This window comes from Gouania willdenowi, chromosome 8, assembly GCF_900634775.1.
Source record: "Gouania willdenowi chromosome 8, fGouWil2.1, whole genome shotgun sequence".
NCBI lineage: Eukaryota > Metazoa > Chordata > Actinopteri > Blenniiformes > Gobiesocidae > Gouania > Gouania willdenowi.
The window spans coordinates 20,290,216-20,311,097 of record NC_041051.1 but is presented as its reverse complement, the minus strand read 5'-3'; the positions used below and the strand labels follow the sequence as shown (position 1 = coordinate 20,311,097).

At 38.3% G+C, this 20,882-nt stretch overlaps 1 protein-coding gene across 2 annotated transcripts in view; it reads right to left on the bottom strand.

The window, feature by feature from the left end:
• elfn1a (extracellular leucine-rich repeat and fibronectin type III domain containing 1a) overlaps positions 1-20,882 on the bottom strand; it is a 91,896-nt gene that overhangs the window by 28,907 nt on the left and 42,107 nt on the right. The window contains exon 2 of one of the 2 annotated variants that reach the window (XM_028455931.1): positions 1,843-1,933. The exons of the other annotated variant lie outside the window; for it this stretch is intronic. The gene's annotated coding sequence lies outside the window, so the exon portion shown is untranslated. The remainder of the gene's footprint in view (positions 1-1,842; positions 1,934-20,882) is intronic. 2 annotated transcript variants of the gene reach the window in all.

Sequence of the window (20,882 nt, the reverse complement as noted above, 5' to 3'; positions counted from 1 at the left end):
CAAAGTTACTTTTAGTCAATTACCAACAAAGTTTGGACTTTATGAAGTCTATTTTCCATTTTCTGAAAAGTTGCTTTTTTTGTCGATACTTTATTCCTTTAATCTGTAATCACCTTAATGCTCGGAGTGCTATAGATGGATGGGTAGCACTTTATAATACAGCCCGTGTTTTAGAGGGTTGTTAGGTTCTGTTTAGTTTTGTTTGTGTTTAGCCCTTGTGGTCTTTTAGTTTTTCTGCGAGTCTTTGATTATTCTATTTTCGAGTTTGTTCTGTTGTGTTAACTTTTGTCTCTGTGTTTCCAGGTAATCCTGCTAATGGCTCCACTCCCCAGCTTGGTTTGTGACTGATTAGCTCACTCATGTTTCCACCCAGGTGTGGCCCATTCCCAATCAGGCTTCCTCCACTATTTAGCTGAGTGCTTGAACACTGAATATTTGCTGGTTCATTGTTTTATGTCAACCTCCTTGTGTCCTACGGCGTTTTGTTTTCTGCTCCCAGTTTTCCCTCTACTTTCTTGTGTTTTTTTGGGTTTTATTATTAAAATTGGAATATTATCAATGCTACACCTGCCTGCTTCTTCCATCTCTCTCTGCATTTGGGTCCACAACATCCTCTAACCGTGACAGAATGAACCAGCCAAAAGTGGACCCAGCGGAGACTAACTTTGTGGAGAGGGTTTTATGTTTCTAGAGCTACCTTCTGGAGGCCAGGAAGGCAATTTTTTATGAACTGGAGAAATATCCTGCCAGGGACCCCAACTTGGGAACTCGATTGGCCTTTGAGGACACCGGAGCCTGCAAGGGAAGGGTTGGTCTAAGAAGAAAGCCCGGCTCCGCCAGCCTCCTAGCTTCCAGGCTAGCGTCCCTGAGTCTCCTAGCTTCCAGGTTTGCGTTTCTGAGTCTCTTAGTTTCCAGACTAGCGTCCCTGTCTACTAGTTTCCAAACAAGGATCCCTGAGTCTACCAGTTCCCAGACTAGGATCTCTGAGTCTACTAGTTCCCAGACTAGGATCTCTGAGTCTACCACTTTCCAGACTAGGATCCCTGAGTCTACCAGTTTCTAGACTAGCGTCCCTGAGTCTACTAATTTCCAAACTAGGATCAATGAGTCCACTAGTTTCCAGACTATTTATGTTTATTTTTTCTACGATTAAAAAGAAACACTAACAAGGATACATACAAGATTAAAAGTAAACACAGAGATCAAGACAAAGATTATATTAACACAAGAATAAGGATAAAATACAAACAATCAGGGTTAAATATGTGTTTAAATAGGTATGAAAATATGAAAACTGTGTATCTAGAAATTCTAAACAAATCAATTAAATGGTGCATAAAAAATAACATATTTTATATCGCGCCCTGTAGTGAATATCATGCACTAAATTGAGCCTTGCCTTGAGTATTCTAATGAGAGAAGAAGAAACAACTCTAAAAAATTTACATTTTTATTGCTTATTATGTTTAAACACCCTATGTCACCTTTTGTGACATATAATTTAAAACTTTATAGTTTGATAAGCGCCAAATTATAGTATGTAATGGCCAATTAAATGTGTTTTTTATCTGATTTAACCACATAGATTTTAGGCTATATTTTTATGTTAAAGTTTTCAAGTAATAAAAAAAAACAAACTTTTACTAGAAAAATACATCCCACCCACCCTTAAAACAACCTGTGACACTATACTGATTCTGTCTTGTGTATTGACCAGTGGATTAGAGATAGATTCTCTGTGATCCTCTTAGAAAGGATGGAGGTGGTGGGGGACATTTTGCTCATGCAAAGCTCCAGTTGACTAAGGCTTCATGCGCCGCTGCACCTCCCACCCGCACTTACTTCTGTAATCTCGGCTGAAAACTTCAGTGTGAGAAAGCATCCCTGGTGTCCTCAAGCAGTGCACATCTACACCGACTGCTTTTGTTGAACCCTGAGGAGCAATAAAAGACATGGATATAAATATTTAAGGCGCAATGAAAAAGGTTTGTTTTCTAGCTTTCTAGTACAGAAAGGTTTTTCAACTCAACCTTTTTGTTGTTATGCAAGACATGTAGTTTAGGTATCATGTCCTAATAAGGCTGGACAACCTTCTTTTAAAAGGGAGTCAGTCTACAGCATATATAACCCACTAATATAACTAAAAAAAAATGATAACATCATAAACTATATATAAACATATGGGGAAAAATAAGAGAATAATGTTTTGTTATGCAGTTCTTGCTCTTGTGTTAATTCCTTTTTTATGCTTTCTTCTCTATTTTCCATCTTTCCAACATTGCAACGCTGCACAAAACCAATTTACAAGCACAGGGATTATTGAAAAACTGAAATTGAAACACAAATCATTCTTATTAGACCAGTTTTCTTTAATATAATCATTTATTTGATCGCATTTCCTTCCATTCAAAATGTGTGAAATAAACCTTTTTTTAATCTATTACTGTATAGCGGTGATACAAATCTGCAAAATGACTTAATTGTCAGTAAATGGGAGGATGGTAGATAATGTAAGTTCATTAGCTGCTAAAGCAGCTATTTTCCATTAAAGGGGAGGATGTCAACAAGGCCCGAGGCAGCTCCTTTTAAGCAAAGGTCCACGGGAACACAAAAGCAGCAAAATCAGGAGAAAGGGGAGTTTGGGAGTTCTCAGTTGTAATCTCTAAAATACTCATCGCAATGACTCATTTAGCCGTTCAATGAGCCATTTTACAACATTGAGATAGCATGAGAAGCTCTCTGTCCTTGGCAGGGTCAATCCTGCAGCTGCCCCCGCTGCCATGTTTCCAGCTAGAGGGAACATTTCTCCACCAGAAGTCTGTTTGAACAAGCAGGAAAGTATTATTATTTTTTTTTTTCTACAAACACATTAACTGTGGCTTCAGGAGCAAATTACCACTTCATGTGGACAAAAGAGGGCTTGAATAATAGTATTTATGGATGTTAAAGTGTTTGATAATTACTATGTTAAAAAGACTGCTGGCGTGAAAAATGCACACGTGAAAATGCTGGCATCATAAAAGAGTGTTAATTTGAAATGTTAGTAATAGTAATTGTAGTTTACAAGGTTTTTACATTATTTATAAAAAAATTTGCTCTTCCATCGATCGTCCATCTATCTTACATACCATAGATCAGGGCAGATGGTGGGCTACATCCTTGAAAGATTGCGAGTAAAACACAAAGCTAACATAGCCATGAACACAAATAGGTAATGATTGGGGAAAGTAAGATCATTTAAATAACCTAACGTGTTTCTTTAACTAAGCAAAACCTGGAGGAAACCCTGGCCCACTCAATACCAACATGGAAACCCTTCTAAAGGAGGCTTTGGCTGGATTCAAATTCAAGACATAACTCCAACAAGTAGCCCAGCTTTGATTAAAAAATAAAATAAAATAAAAAAAACCTGAAATTCATTAATTGAAATGAATTTTAGTGCTCATTCAATTAATACAGCAACAAAGATAGCAACTATCCTTGAGCTATAATCTTGAGGAGGATCATGGAGAGGACACTAGCAGTAGCTCATAATGTAGAGTGGGCTGTTCAATCAAACGCTGTTGTCTGGTTATGATATGGTAGCCATGCTGTAGATCGACCAAGTGCAACTACCTCCACCAGTATGACGTGTAGTATGGAGTAGGTGAACAATGGGTTAGCATAATTGTCTCCCTTTTTGTGCCTAATTGTGACAAAACTGAATCACTGTTGAGGTGTCTTTTATGCTAACCATTAGCTAATAGATCAACTGTCAGCTTGGTTCATGATATTGCAATGTAATATGTCATGGCAAGAGTCAGTCCTTCGTGTCCCGTGTCAGTATTTCTTCAGCAAGAAGGTCCAAGGTATGATAGCTACCAGTGTTTTAACTCTAAATATTTAGATTAGTAGAGTAATGAAATAAAAGTAAACAACTACAATGTCAGTTTGAAATATATCACCACTAACACATGTGTATCGTAAACCTGTTTTGCATTATCTTTCCATTGACTTACAGTCAAATGAATGTTATTACTCTCATGGGGAAATAATAACTATCCTGCCACAAATGACAAGTGTTTGTTTTGACTGCATAGTTGTTCTCCTGAAACACTATTGATTCTGGATGCACTGGCTGTTTTTATTTTCAGTGTGATTGCACACTACACAAGGCGAAAATGAAAGACGCTTCCCAGCCCTCGGGCACCCATCTGTCAGACACCATACAGTTCAACTCACTTATTTGCTGAAGAACAGCTGGAGTCTTGAGCTCTAGATTCACAAGTCACAGTTAAAAAAGATAGAAGCTGTGTTTCCACCATCATATAATCATCATTAAAGATCTGACTCTCCCTCAATCAATTTGGCAAATTGTTATTTTCTCTTTAACTGCAGAGCAGCACATGCCTCGTCGCTTCTTTGGTGTTTTGAAAGTAGCTGAGAGTAAGTGAGGATGGGTCAAGTTGTAGCCTGGAGGGAAGGTTGCTGGAGCATGGGGGCAGGGGTTTGGACAGCTCTCCACTGGTCTAGAGGAGATGAGATTTCTAACCTACCTCAAGGGTGCTGAGCCACAGCAAAGAAAGGTTGAATACTGAAACCAATATTCTGCCCAGCTGCTGGAGTGTGAATGAACGCATCTGAATTTGAGGATAAAAATAACTTATTTGGGCCATTGTTTCAATGTAAGCCTTCAGAATCCTAGATGACTCTACAATTGTACTGTTTTAATTGATCTGCCTTTAAATGTATCATCCCCATCCACCCAACTGATAAAATATACCCATTAAGGGGACATGTTGAAGGGGAATTAGTCTTTTGATGCGGCCTGATTGAAAGAATGTGTAGATGCAGTGCAGTGTGTGTATGGTGTCAATTGTATTTTTTGTGTCAGGCTTGTTACCAATCACCTTAGACCTTAAATCGCAAGTAAAATATATTCTGAGGGCACACAACACAAGTGGAAACACAACTCAACTAAACTTTATTTATATAGCACAAATTACAACAAAGTCATCTCAGCGCGCTTAAAATATATGATCCACAGTAAGAAAGAAAGAACCCAACAAGATCCACATTAACGTTCCAGAGCTTCGGCGCGACAGCCTGGAGGGATCAATCTCCTCTGGTCCTGAAATGAGTACGAAGGACCATGAGCTGGTTCTGATCCAGAGACCTCAGCTTCCGAGAGGGGGTATAAGGACACAACAAGTCTGTAATGTAGGAGGGGGCCTGACATTGCAAGGCTCTGAAGGTTAGCACCAGCTTTTTAAAATGTAAAAGAAAAGTGACTGAGAGGCAATGAAGGGCTTTAAGAATGGGAGTAATATGAACCCTTCTGTTTGTGCGAGTCAGTAACCTCGCTGCAGAGTTTTGTACCTGCTGACAAGACAAGACAGCTCCTTTTTGTTTAGACATGAAAAGACACTGTTACAGTAGTCTAAACGAGAAGACACAAAGGCGTGGATAATCATTTCAAGATCATCTCTGGACACAATTGTTCTAAGTATAGAGATTTTCCTCAGTTGGTAAAAATAATTCCTTGTTAGGTGGCAGTCACTGACTTCAGGTGGCGTTCCAAGGTCACTTTTTTAAGTAGAAAGTTGGAAAATCCTGAGTTTTGAGTACTTGGAAAACACCATTAGATCTCATTGTTAGATCTTGTTTGATCACGCAATATTTCTGGTTTGGTGGAAGATCAATGGTGGGACAGATTTGTTATATAGTATAAAAACGGTTCTGATTGTTTAACTTCATGCGTGGGGTCTGTAACATTAAAAATCTTTTCAGATCTCTTCAGAAGCCAAATGATAAGAATGAGGTTCCTGCTTCCTCTTATAACGCTTGACTCATTAGAAAGAGGTTCTTATCGGTGGTACCATTTGGAAAGCCTAAAAAAATCAAAACCGTTGGAAACTGAAATAAACCGGATTGAAATAAAATACTTTTTTGAGTGCCTGGCCTAAATTTAACCAAAAGATAAATATGTATTTGTGAAGAGATTACATGAGCCTGTGCTTTAGGTTGAGGTTATATTATTGACTGGGAACTTTTCCAACCTCATGAGAAAACTTGGCCACAACTTCAGTAGATAAAAATGAGTCTGAACCTTCATATCTTTATTAGGCACTGGTGTTTCTTCCAAATGGATGAAAGTCAGTGTACATTCTCAAACAACTGTCATATACACTGTTTCATTGTGGGTACTTCTTAACCTTAAACCACAGAACTATCAGGGAGAACGTGCTAACTCTTGGAATTCACAAAGTCTTATTTTAAAATAAAATTGCTAACATATATTTGGGGTTATACTGTATGTTAGACAACTGGTCTAATGGTATGATCAAACCTATTTTTTTAAGTTGAAATAATTTCAATGACACTTCAGCCTTGGGATGTAGATTAAATGTAATTATTTAATATTTGAAATTTCAGCACATTAAAACATCAAGTTATAGTGCATAGTGTATTACTTTAGTTTACTTACTTTTCCAAGGCAAACAGGGATCTTATATAAAAGACTCACATACATCATAAGAGGAAGCCACATTCCTATTTAATACACTTTTGAGCCACTTCTGACTGAACAAAACTTGAAATTAATGAAAAAATATTTTTTAATGTCACCAGCAACATCTCTGAGGTCGATCTGGAGTGCTGCCAAAAGGAAATGACGATTTTCATGCTCGCTCTGCGTCCAGCGGGAATCGTTCCAATTATTGTACTCCTGAGAACCCTGTGGGCATCAGGTGCTGGCAACAACCACTCACAATTTCCAGAAAGTGTCCTTAAAAATGAGTTGACCTGGCTACTTCACGCACAGAAAGCTTCCTGAGGCATCTTCTTGAAAATAAATACATCTGGCTTTGTAAGTGCAGGAGGACTAAAAACACACTATCACAAGTTTAAAGTTTTCATTCAACTATTTTGACAATAAAATTTATTGTTGTGCCTTAAACCTAAACCTAACCCATACAATGTTTTTAGATACTTACTAACCTTTAAATTTCAGAACTGGCTTCTTAGTAGTTTGGTTTTTTACATCGTAAAGTCTACCATAATATCAACAAACCGATTATTTTCATTCCCTTTTGAGCCGCAGCACAAGAAATGCAAAAGTTTTTACTAGCATTTACAATTGCTTATCTGTGCAACATACTGCCAAATACTGATATACAGTAGAGGGCAGTTTAAAAATTTCACTGACGCTAATTGAAAACAGTATAATTGCACACCTGATTGTTTCTTTTTGCATGCATTTTGGTTCTTGACTTGAGTTCTTTGAAGGAATCTCAGTTAAGCCTTAAAGTAAGATAATGGAAGGCAATGAAAGTTCCCTGAAAGGAGAGCAGCAAAGTATTTGCAACCTGAGCCCAAATATCAACTCACGAGCAGCACACAAACATGTAGTCAGGCATGCCGGTCCCATCATTTAAACACTTTCCCATGTGCAGGCAGACTGTAAACTTTGAAATTGCTTTTTCTAAAAATAGTCGGGCACGCTTACTGTACCCTCATCCCTCGTAAATGCTATCTACACAAAAAAACACATTTGGCTGCAGAACGGGTTTCCTGCTAGCCCCATGAAAGCAAAATACTGGTGTGCCATTCCTTTCCACATTCAATATTAACGTGGCATGGCATGCCTTCTAGAGCACACATAATGATGTTGTAATGGTTTTACAGAAAATAGAACATTGCTTTGCAGCTAGAGTGCAAAAGAAATGTGCAACTCTAAGCAACCTCAAAAGCATTTCAATGCCATGAAGACACTCACAAAGTATGTGGGGTATGGCTATTATGATGATAGCCACTGGTAAAGCTAACACCTACACATTGTTTTACCAATCACACATTAGCAAAACTATTTAAACAGGTTGAAAAAAGCTAAAACTGAGAATCCAACCCCATCCTAAAGGTCAACAGAGCCCAAGTAGAGCTTAACTGGGATATAGTATGGCATAATAGTTGTGCTGTTACTTCCTTAGCATAGTCAGAGCACTAGTGTGACACTAGTCCATCACAGGGTCGACAAACAGGGACAGACTTTGGAAAACTATATTTTTCTTCTTATTTTTTACCAGCATACATTTATCCAATCCAAACATGGGTGACCAAAACCATGATTTGATTTGAAAATAACTTTCCAGTTTTGTGGTCATGGAGCTCCATAGAAAGCCTGATAATAAGCTTTCCTTTAACAATCAGGTGTGGTGGACCGTGGTAGCATCTAAAACTCTTCAGGACGACACTTGGACATCGAGGATCTTCATTATTGATTTGACTTTTGAATGACCCAGGTGTAAAATTGTTCTACCGTAGTTTCACCTTTGTTGGTTGAAAAAGCTGGACACAATGAAGGCAAGCCTGGTAATAATTTCATTGATGTTTTCATGTTCTATAGTCCAGACTGGAGCCTGGGGTGCAAAATAAAGTTGCATTCAGTGGCACAAAGTTTGAGCAGTTAGTTTTTGACGGGGGGAGTCATTTCTTTAATGCCTGATCTTTTGCTTGTTGTCACTTCCTCTATGCTTGCAGGGCGGCTCTGAATAGGGATGAATAGCAGCAGAGGAGTGACGTGTGGAGAGGCCTCTTGCATGCAGTCGACAAAAGACATTAATGTACTACCATGACTGTTTCTTGCTCTCTAGGATCCTTGATCTTGTAAAGCGCGATAGTGACTTTTATTCTTGGTCAAAGTCATATCTCTCGAGTGACAAGACTTGTAATAAGTTATTATCTGGAAGAAGTGGGGTGGAATGATAAAGACGACAAGTCGACAAGAGTGCTGGATGGCTTTGCTCCAGTGCTTTTATGCAGATTTTCTTCAGGGCAGGAGCCGTAAAAGAAGGTGTTGTCTGCTGGTTTTCAAGGTCTACTTGACAAGAACAGTAAGGAACATGCACACACTGAGAGCAGACTTATGTAATAAATTACATAATGAACAAATGGCGTTTCTATGATTAGTGGGAATTTTGACAATTTAATCACATCTGCATTGCAGGATTCTTTAGAACAATATTTGATGTGTCATTTATGAGCATTTTAGAAACTGAGGTTCCATAATGCTGAATGATACAATAAAGTGAACACTGGAGACATCTGGAAAGGACAGATGGTGCATATGACACTCATGTCCAGCTTTTAAATGCACATTATCTTCTGCACGACTGAAGGATTCATAAGTGTCATACTGCAGAACTCAGGCTGTACTCGCTCAGTAATTAAAGATGATGTTAATCACCAGTGTCATTAAATAGACCTGGTGTCAAACTATAAATGTACATGTCATGGTGGGAGTTATCAGGTGGATCAAAGCACAGAAATAGCCAGAAAAATGTCAAAACATTCAGGCTTTTACAACAAAACCACAAGTTTGGCAACTTTTTCTTTTGCTTTGTACAACTTCAGAATCTAATATGTGTGTCACAGAAACAAACTAAGCTACAAAGATTGAAAAACAGCTCTCAACCACTCAACTGTGGCATGAAAATGCAGAGAAAAATGTAAGGGAGACCTACATACACACAAAGGCAATCACGATAACACAACATTTACTCTTTAAATCAATTTGAGATTTAAACAAACACAGATCACTGATTCTGACGTAGGAATCAAACCTAGGCTCTTGTTGCCTTTTATAACAATTTCAATGAGAACACACCGCTCTGTGAGGTTTTGCTGAGACTGAATAAGTCAGGCAGTGGATGGTATGATTTGCTGTATCCCCGGATGAGTATCTTTAAGGCTGAGAGTTGTTTGTCAAAGTTGGGGAGAACTGTAAAACATTAAATTCAAGTTTACCATAAAGCCCAGAGCAAGTAAGGCCATTAGAATTCTGGGAAAATGAGGAATGTTTTCTACAGCTTCCGGGGTCCACACTTTATTTAATGGGGGAATTCATGATCTGATGCCGAAGGAGATCAGAGAACTTGGGGTACACAGGGGAGAGTGTGCAGTGATCCCATAGGACCACGTGGTACACATGTTAACATGGAAACCTACAAGGCCACATAGCAGGAAAAGACAGCATGCAGTGCCTTCACACTGAGAAGTGTTTTAGCAGCTTACAGGCGAAGTGCGGCTCACTCAGGCACACATGGCGTACGTATCCCCGCTGTGTTTATTATTTAGAGTAAGTGGTCAGAGCTCTGACCTCTTGCACACTTGTCCTTTTAAATATTCAACTCCAATGAACACTTCTGCATACCAGATTCCCTGTGACTGTTCATTTTTCCACCCATGTACATGGAATCGTTCAGAGCTCATTGGCTCTCTTTAGAGTAATGTGAGCAGCGAAGTTTAAAAAAAAAAAAAAGTCTCTGCTGACGAGAATAAGGCTCGCTTTACAAGCGAGAGCACTTGATTCTCCCAGCTTCCCTCTGCAGCAGACACTCAATAAATCACTGTGCAAAGCACAGCCTTTCCGACGCAGAGATCTGAGTGCCGCTGAGGATCGTTTGTCAAGACTCAGCACAGTTGTCCGGACGACGACTTGTTTATGCTTCATACTCTGAAAATTTGGTGAGAAAAAAAAAAAAAAAAAAAAGGACAACTCCTGCCAAGTTACATTCCGGTGACTTGACTTTATCACGGACATGATGAATGTACCGGCTTATTTAAATGAATTGAATAATTAAAAAGGCAAAATGAATGGCCATCATCTATAATACAGGGAGTAGAAAGTAACTTGAGAGTCTTGCATGTTCTATTGTTCGCGATTGACCTGCACTCAAGTTGGTGTAGCTTTTCATGGTTTCATTTACAGACTTTCGAAGGGATCGGGGACGATTTTAATGATGAACTATTCAATATCTCAATGAGAAATTAATCATGATTATCTCACCAATTGCTTTTAGTTTGACAAAATAAATGAGAAGTGCCCAGCCCTACAGTATCCTTCCTATGCCTCGATCAGCACTTAACGAATGAATACGGTAACAAGCTGAGTGTCTGCACCCAAGGCATTATTCAGTGCCTTCACAATGATGGCTGATGCCAGAGTTGATTCATTAAAAGCGGTTTGAGCTGAGCTGGTAATGCACTTTGAAGTCTGATGAAGCTACAGTGTCAACACTGAAGCCAAACAGTCAGTACAAGTCTTTCTTTCTATCTATCTTTTTTTTTTTGGATAGATTATGGAACGGGGTCACAGATAGCAATGTTATGATGTGATGGCAATGGACTGTGTTTGCTGTCAGAATATTAATATGACAGGACTATTTTCAAATTTCAGACGTAAAGGGGAACTTCTCAGGCATTTTTATCAACTGCAGTAAACATAATGAACAACTGAAAAAACATTCATCACTAAACATTTATCTAACCCTATCGTAAAGAAATTTCGGGGTCAGATAATCCTTTGCAACAATACTATTGTATTAATTTTATTAATTTAATATAATCATAATATGTTACTATTGCAAGGACACTTTTTCTTTTAAAGGACACTTTTTAGTGCAATTTTTCTTCAGAAAACTTTGCAGACGAAGCCCTTTGCTGGTCAGAAGCAAACTGTTGAAGGCAACGTACAGCAGACAAATAAAATCAAATAACCACAATTTTATACTTTTTAGCATCAGGATACCTAACTCCGCCCACTTTTATGTCGATTTTGGTCGAATTTTGTATTGTGTTTTGTACCCTCACTTGCCTCATTTTTACCGACTCCAAGGAGGTAATAATGTTTGTCTGTTAACAAGATTACATCAAAATTATGTAACGGAAATTTTAACTACGAATAGATGCCATGAAATATTACATTTCATTTTGGAGGATATCCATCTCAATTTACTGATCCTGGATCAGTTTCAAAAATGAAAAAAAATCATATCTTCATTTGACAAAATCAAAAAAAATACGTTATATTGTTTTGATTTGAGGGATATTTATAAAATTTGACTTAGTTACATTAGATCCTGATTGTGAGTGCTAAAATATGACTATTGTAAATAAAGTTGAATTCATATGAATTTCATCACAATTTTTCCAAATAAATTGCCCGCACTACTTCATCGTTATCAATTGGGGTAGAAAATTCTTACAATCCCAATGTGGGATAAATCAAGCATGATCATCCAATCAATAAATAAATACTTCAAAATAGCAAATTTGTTGAATAGTAACTAAATTGGCTAACTTACTATCTTTCTGTAGCTTATTTATTGATTGGGAACTAGCCTTTATTTCCCTTATGACGATCCCCAAGGATGTTGATGAACTTTAGCTGCTTGTGTTCCTATCTTTAGTTCACTGCTTTCCCTTCCTCGTAGTGCTTTTGATAGACACTAATCACTGCAGACAAAAACACCTCACAGGAGCATCGGTTTTGAAGAGCCACTGAACCAATCGTAGTGACACTGCAATTTCTGTGTTCACAACATTGGAATATTAGTGTTTTTTTGCATTCTGTATGCATGTTAGCAGAGATGTTTCTGGCTATATGCACACTATGCAATTGGTTTGAGTCCCGCTAGGGGCCTGCAACGATGAGTTCTAAACCTCAACTGTGGAAATGTGGAATGTGTGATATAAGAATATAATAAACAACTTAATAGGCTTGGGTACCCACCCTCCATCACCCCCACCTCTACCCCCCCAGAACATTTGCTTGTTATACATCAACTGAGAAAGTGTTCACATATTGTGTGAAAAATCCTAAAACATTAACTGAGAATTACAAAATGTCCCCTTAAAGAAACAGCATTTTTTTTTTTTTTTTTTATCTTTACTGTACCTTTATGAGGACTCTCTGTGCAATGTCTCAGACACACGCCCCCACATTCATCTTCTCCCAGCACTCAGTGGTTCCAATTTTTTCTCAAGGATAGTCAACTTCTAACAAGTCATAGCTTACTGATCCTGTTATTTTTTATTTTATTTTTTTTTTATCACACCACCATTTCTTCAAACAAAGTACAGGTTGCCTTTGTCTGGATGTGTTTTGATCTCTGGTAGACATTGCAACAGCTTAATAGCAACTGATTAAATGGAGGTGGGTTAATAAAGTAGCAGGTCATTCAGCAATATGGAGTGCCTTGCTCTCTAGCCCACAGTAATGGCAAGGAGAAATTTAAATTAACAAGATACACTGAGAAAAGCCATCCCTACTGCAGATACAGCACCAATGCCTTTGTTGAATATGTTGCTTAGTTGAGGCAACTGGGCTTAGATACTGACTGTGCATCTTAATTTAATGTGTGAGCAAAAGTGGGTGTGAGACAATTTTGGCCATGTGAACATTATAATCAAGCAGAATAGGGTATCTGGCAGATCTGACAAAGCTCTGTACTTTCCTTAAAATCAAGTTACCACTTTGGGAAAAAAATACATAATTTTGTGATAAATTGAATTTCTTTAAACCTATGGTGCAATATTTTTTGGTTTTGCCCCTTTTTTCCCACATTCTTATTGCACAAGCATTGTCTGCTTATATTTACACATATTCAACATTGTCCATACTGTAGATTTAAAGGGTTATATGTTGGATTACATTTGTATAAAACTAATTTTAATTATTATATACTGCCTCCTGTAAATTACATTTTAGGATATTTTTCAGCGTCTTTTAGATTATTTTTTGCTCTTATCTTTTTCAATCGCTAATTAAAAATGTATTTTCTTACAGTTTCATAATTCTTCTTTTGTTGGATATTCACTGTTGAACCCTTTTAACTGCTAATCAACTTATTTTTCAGGCAGCTTATTACAAAGTATTTCTTCAGTGTCTTTCCAAACTTCATTGAAAGTAGCACAATAACTAGAATCTGATTTAGTTGATAACGTAATTGCACGGAGAATGAATCGCATTTTGTATCTTTAACAGCAGTTTCAACATTATTAGATGTAAGTAAGAACAAGTTCTCCATACAGTTATAGGAAAAACCTTCTGTCTCATAACAGTGATTTATTGCCAGCAATCTTGCTGATGTTGTCCAATACCTCCTATAAAAACTCTGGCACAAGCAAAGTTTCTGAAGGTAGCTTGAGAAAATAAATAAAAAAAAGTGCAACATAAATACGTAGCCAGGAGAAATGTACAGTGATAAGGTAATGTATCAGCATGCTAAATACTGCAGCAACAATGCTGCTCCCGCATTTCATTCCTGGCTTGTGATCAAACCTTTGTAAAAAGGTCGTAGAGTGAGTCTTTTGACTTATTGTGGAAAAAGGAGAGGCTTGGGAAACTAAAGTAGCTGAATAAGCATTTTCAAAGAGTGCGGCTTGAGTTGGGATTCTAATCATATTGATCATATTGTGAAAAGAAATTGGGCAATGGTGTATAATGTCGACAGTGAACATGCATGTTTCAAGAATTTCCATAAAACACGTAAACTCTCCAAGACAATTCACATACAACCTCTCTGTTCTATATTTTTTTGATTTGACTAACAATCAAAATTACACTTGATATGCCTCAGTGTTGCACCCTTAGAAGAACCACAGCATATGCTGGAAATATTTGGAAACCAGATTTCTAGGATAATTTGAATGTTCTCTCTAAGCCTACATGTGTTCTTTCACGGTGCTCCAATTTCTTCCCACAGTTATTATTAATTATTATTAATCCATAATATTAACAAGAATAATAAAACATCAGATTTGTGTATATATATAGCACTTTTCAAAACAAACTCTGATTCTTTACAAAGGCGCTTTATAGCTGAACCCTACAGCACTATTGCCTGGAGATTTTCACCCATGCAAACGTATTTACATGATTTTTATTATGTTGAGTTTGAGCTTCAGGGGTCCCTTGGTAGCTTTAGCAATGCCTTTGAAGGCATCGGTGTTTCCCTACGGCAAAATCCAACTTTTTCATACAGGGACACGTTGGAGTGATTTTCACCCAAACTTATCCCAAATTAAATATGTGAATAGTTCGCTGTTGCGACTTCGAAAAAGAAAAGCCAAAAGGAAGTCTCAATAGTGATTGAGGGTAAAGGTCAAAGACGATGCTGAAACTAACTGACATAAACTACAAATACTGGTAATCAAAATATATTTATTTTTATAGGGCAGATTACATCAGGTACTACTCCAATTTCTCATGTACCGTATTGCCATATTTTGATATATTTTGATGACAAGTACTTTTTATTGGGTATATTATATTGGGTAAAAATCTGCCGTCGTTAGTGATGCTGTTAATAATTTTAGCGTTAGTGTTCTTGGGTTAAGGAGTGGATCTGTATTTGTTAGTTTGAACAGCTCAGAATGTATTTCAGCGTCACAAAAGTGACAATGTTTTGAGTGGCCATCTATCATTTACATTTTTGTCAAAAAGCCATAATTACCTTTCACCATAATGTAATTCAAAGTGTTTTGAGAGGACACTGGACCACTGCTCCTTCTCTTGGCTCTGTATTCAAAGCTTTAGAAATCCATGAGTGGGACGCTCTTTTTTTTTTTTTTACACACCGAGTGTTCCATGAGCTGTTTTGAGCGTTGCTACTTTTGGATGGTTGACATAAGTCAATGCACGTTCAAGTCCTATCCGTAGTGAAGGAGCGATGGCAGGTTTTGCAACAGGAAAAGTCCCTATCGTGGCGTAAAGCACAACAACTTAGACGATAAAGCCAGCCAAAAAAAGAAGAAGGACGTGGAGAAGCGAGAGTCTAAGACATAGAGTGATAACAGATGGAATAAATTGTGTGTAAACCTTGCACAAGAATATCCTAGGGGAAGAGATTTGCAGTCTGGCCGTGTAGTGGTGTGGGTCTCCTCTCTGCTCTGACCTGCAGCTGGCTGTGCTACGGCCAGGGGCTTCTGTGAACCTGACGGCCTGTGAGCTTTGGGACGGGGGGAGGGGCTCACAACAGCACCCGCTGGTTGTTGGGGACAGTAACTACAGAGTGATACGTGCTTTCATGTCAGAGTCTTTAAAACATATGAGAACTATGCTTGGCACGGATACAACGAAATTTATCTAGTGTCTTTAATTTCATTTGCAAAAAGCTTTAAAGTACATGCATTATCAATGAGTTTGAAAGAGTATATTTGCGAAAACAAATATACAGTAATTTTTTTTTTTTTTTTTTTTTTTATAATTTAGTTCCGATTATGAGTCACATCAAAGTTGAAAGGCTTTTGACTTGGTCGAAGGCACTCAACTTTGATCTGGAATGTTAACACCTAAACTAAATGAAGAAAAACAGACCTATATGCTTTTGGTGCCACTGTTAGAAGTCATGGAACCAATAGCTTTACTTTATGATAATGACATAACTGTTTATGGTTGCATATTAAATTTGAAATCACCCAAGCAGCAGAAGTCAAGTAAGAGTGGTTTAAGTTAATGAAGTATATCTCATCACGTATATTTATTTGTCTCATTGCACAGGGATTTGCACCATAATCAGGAAGCAGCATCCCCCAATTAGTGAGGTAAATATTATGATGGCTGCACACACAAAGAGGTATCAGAGAATATCAATGAAAATGTTTATTTAAGCCAAAGTATGGTAAAAAAAACCCAACACGATTACAAATAAGTCACTCTTTTCCAGGAAGACGTCTTTGAATTGACTCTGAGGACTATTGTTATGGAAGGTTTTAATAGGATGGACTGAAGCCACACTTCATAAGAGCCTCTCAGAGCCGCAGCTGACAGTGTAAACGCTTTTGAAAGCACCACTACCAGTTTCCACAATGTGCACCGCTCAGTGCTTGCCTGAAAAGTGCACCACATACTATTGCTCCATTGCATTAGGAAAATCTCGTAAAAAGTGAAATACACTTTTAAACATCCCATTAGCTTCACAGCCTCCTACAGTCACCAGCGAACACAAAAAATGCTTACTCGCTACCAAAGATATAAGAGCCCTGATTTTTCTTCCCTTGCCTCTTTTGTCTTTCCTTCCACTGCTTTTTATCTCTCCTTTGCTCTCATTTGTACCTGTTTCTTAAAGCTGCAGCAGCTGTGGTTGTTAGCAGTAATGAAACCCAGAGCAAGCAATGCAGGTCTTTTGCAGTCAGTATTTCCAGAGGCTGTGCTGAAAAAAGATTCATTCAAATGAGAAATTGTCAACTCTTTCACTGAATTACTGCGTTTTTGACTGTTCGGGAGACTTAAAGGGGCGGTATCTCTATTTGTTCTAAGAACCCCAACAACATAGTATTTGTTTATTTTCCCAAACTCGCCAGTTTTCCAGAGTTTTAGCCCTCTGAAATGTGACTTTCTGAGCAGTTCTAAAAACGGGCTGTTTAGGGGCCTACTTATGCATATTCATGAGTAGGCGTGTCTGTAGATGCTGACGCCACACAACAGCTGATCACATGACATTACAAAACAATTCTGCCCTATTTGGCATGATTTCCTGAGTGTTTTGTAGTCCTGTATAAAATTTAGAGTACTTAAATGATTTCCCTTTTATTTCTATCATAACATTTATGCAAACTCCAAACCGCTTCATGAAAGATCATGTGTTGAAGCCATATATTTAAAAAGACTGTGATCAATTTAGAGACTACCTTCACACCTCTGTTCACACCTCATATCACCTGAAGTTCACTCTAATTCTCTGGTGTCAGTCGTTTAAAGCTAACTAGTGCGACGTCTTTAAAGAGCAGGTATATTTATTCAATTGCCAGAAAATTTGAACCAGAAAATGTTTTTTATTTTCTTTCACCTGTTGTCGGTAAATTCCTTTGGGTTTTCTATTCGACCTTTCCTTGACAGAACTAAACTACAATCTGGCCGTAGTAAGATCTGCATCATCCCTGCCCTGGATTATGAATTTCTTTTTTATCCTGCTGTGAAATAGGTAACTGTAGCTTCAGGTCAAAGACACGATGAAGTACTTTTCAACTCGGTGTATTAAATGCTTAACGCCCCCCTTTAGCAGCAGTTAGTAAGAAACGACAACACCTCCGACTCCTCCTCCTCCCCCCCCCCCCCCAACAAGTGCTCCTCAAAGTTGATTTTAAAAGGTATTTGTCTTTGCTCATGGATAATCCAAATGTTTTCCTTTGTTCGCCCTGCATTATTTATCAAGCCTGGAAGTCAACGCAGAGATTGTGTTCACCTAAGTGTGATTTGAAGCGCACATCTCATGCCTCTATGTCACGTCTTATTCTACCTGGCTGCACAACAGCAAACTAAAAGCCTGCATGCTTACATCATCATTCCACTGGGACTGTTGAAATGTCCACAACATCAAGAAGGTCCTCTGCTGTACCGAGCCACGCTGGTTGGTTGTTCTGTCAGATAGTATATCAATATTACATCTCGCATGCATAAGCATTATTATACTCCCTGAACCTCGCTTGCCCATTGGCGAGATTTAGTGTTATGTATTGCTAAGTGTGGAACTATTCAGGAGCATGATTATTTTGTAACACACATCTTAAATACTAAATTGTCTTAAAAGCCTGCTTGTTGTGAATAGTATTTCCAAAGGGGTTTTTCTGTATTATACCTATTTGTCCATTTATTACTTAATTTCTAGGCAAATACTCATACATTGGCTGGGTATTCTTAAATTTGGAGGGCAGTAATACATTTATGCTTCTATTGATTTAAAGCACATAATATTCGGTCCCCCCTATGATTGAGGAAGTCAAACCTTTTTTCATTTCATTAAAGTTTTGGAAAGAAGAAGTAGTTTGATACATTTGCTTGCTGACGATTATAAGCCTTATTACAGGAGCTGCTACTTCCCGATCATGGGTGCAACTTTTCATCTGAGAAATAGACAAAGCATTAATAAATTCAACTCTAGGAAATTATTTTCTTGTGTCCGTACACGGTTTAGTACAATGCACAAAACACAAGAATGAATTTGTCACTTTCTAACTGTATTCATATTTACAGCGTGAGCATGTCATCTATATTAGGGTGAACCTTTAAAGCATAGGAAAAACATAACTTTCAGCTAACCTCGATTAGAACCCTACATCAAGTTTTGGCATCCAGAAGACGATGCCATGAAGAAATTTGGAGGATCTGCTTGGGTCTGGGGTGCTGCTCGGCCGTGGGGGGGTGGCCCGGGGCTCCCTGTCCCCCGCTCTTTCTGCTGCATCTCCGGGTCCGGGGCAGCGCTTGGGTTTGCAGTAGCGGTTTTTGCACATACATTGGTCTACGATGCACTGACATGCCTTGGGCTGTGGGATAAAACTTGTACTGGGCTTAACCTTAGACACGTTGATCCCAAATACCTGCTTTAGGTATTACAACTCGCTCCTTCCCTCTGTCCACAGCCTCTACCATTATACCTAAGCTTCACACTTGTCACCAGACTGGCTTGATTACACAACACAATAAGTACATTTTTCACAACTACAACTTCCCATCTCACTCTAACTTTAAAATAATCAACTCTTCCCCACCCTTTCCATTTCCTACCTTGAGTCTCTCCTGCCTGTTCCCTTCCTCCTCACCCAGGTGTAACGCTGCCCTCTCTTTTTATATCTTCCCATTAATAAAGTGTTTCTTACCCTTCCTTAGGGAGGGCTGGTGATGGTCACAATTATGCAATAAAATAAATTCATTTAATTGCAATAACAAAACATGCATTGCTGTCTTAAAAAGATCGCCCTTCTTGTAGGGTTGACCTTTGACAGCATGTGCAGACAAGGTAAAAAATAAATAATAAAAAGCATAGGAAAAAAATACAACTTTCAGATAACCTCGATTAGAAGCCTGCATCAGGTTTTGACATCTAGAAGATGATTTAGGAAGAAATTTGGATAAAAAAAGCGGTTTTAGAGGTTGCGCCTGGAAATTGACAGTTATTCTTTCTTTGAAACTTCAAACCCTTTCTAAGTAAAACTTTTAATGTAAGTTTCAGTTTGTTTTTTTCAGAACAAAACCACATTTTTCCTATATGCCTTTTTTCATTTGGCATAGTGTCTTGTGCAACTTCTAAATATTAATCAATTTGCATAACATTTGGACAAAATAATTTGGCAAGATATGAAACCAAATGCAGGGTTCAAACCTAGGGGATCTGGACTACCCCAATCTACATTCAATTATTTTTATTTTCAAACTCAAAAAAAATCTTTGCATTGCTTTAATTTTGGAAAGGACAACATGAGTCATACAGTAGGTAGGCAACCTGTCAGGGTTACTGTCTCTATTTTTTCCTTTGGTTAAATTATGTTGAATGTCTGATCCTGGGTATTTGGAGTGTGTTCTTGTGTATCTCGTATCTGTCTCCGTGTGTGTCATGTCTGCATCTTTGTGTGCGTATCTCGTCTGTCAATGTCTGTTTTCTTTTCCTGTTTTTCTAAGTCTGTCTGTCTGTCTTCTCACTGTGTGTGTATTCTGTCTCTGTGTCTAGTTTGTGGAGATGTTTGGACTTGCTTCATGTGACTGAGAAGTGTGTGCAAGTTTACTATGCGCTCCGTAGTTAGATGTGTTGAGGTTTGTGAGTGTGAGTGAGCAGCAGATCGTGTGTGTGTGTGTGTGTGTGTGTGTGTGCAGGGGTTGTATGTCTGTTGGTGGGCATAGGGACACCTGTACTCCAGGATGAGTTTATGTAAGGCTCAGTATGGAGAAGCAACCACGATTTTCATGGGACCGCAAAGCCAGGCAGAGTTCCAGCTTGTTTGTTGCAGCGAGTAACACTGCCCCTCGTGTCAGTACATCTCTTCGTCACACCAGGGTCTCGTCAGTGAGTCTCTGTTCACACTTTGGTGACGACCAGTCTGTGTCACTTTATTTAGTTTGTCCACTGAATTCAGTATTCATTTCAGTTTCTTCTGCTCCCTTTCCTTTGGAACAGACTTTTGGGGCGCTACAGTGTAGTTCTGGACTGCACGTCAAGAGACTTACTGCATTAGACCTTGAGTATGGAATAATGACTGAATCTGGGTCCCACTGCATGTCCTGCCAGGTCGTGACACAACCATTCTCACATGAAAACAATCACTGAATGTGACTAGCTTTAGGTAAAGAT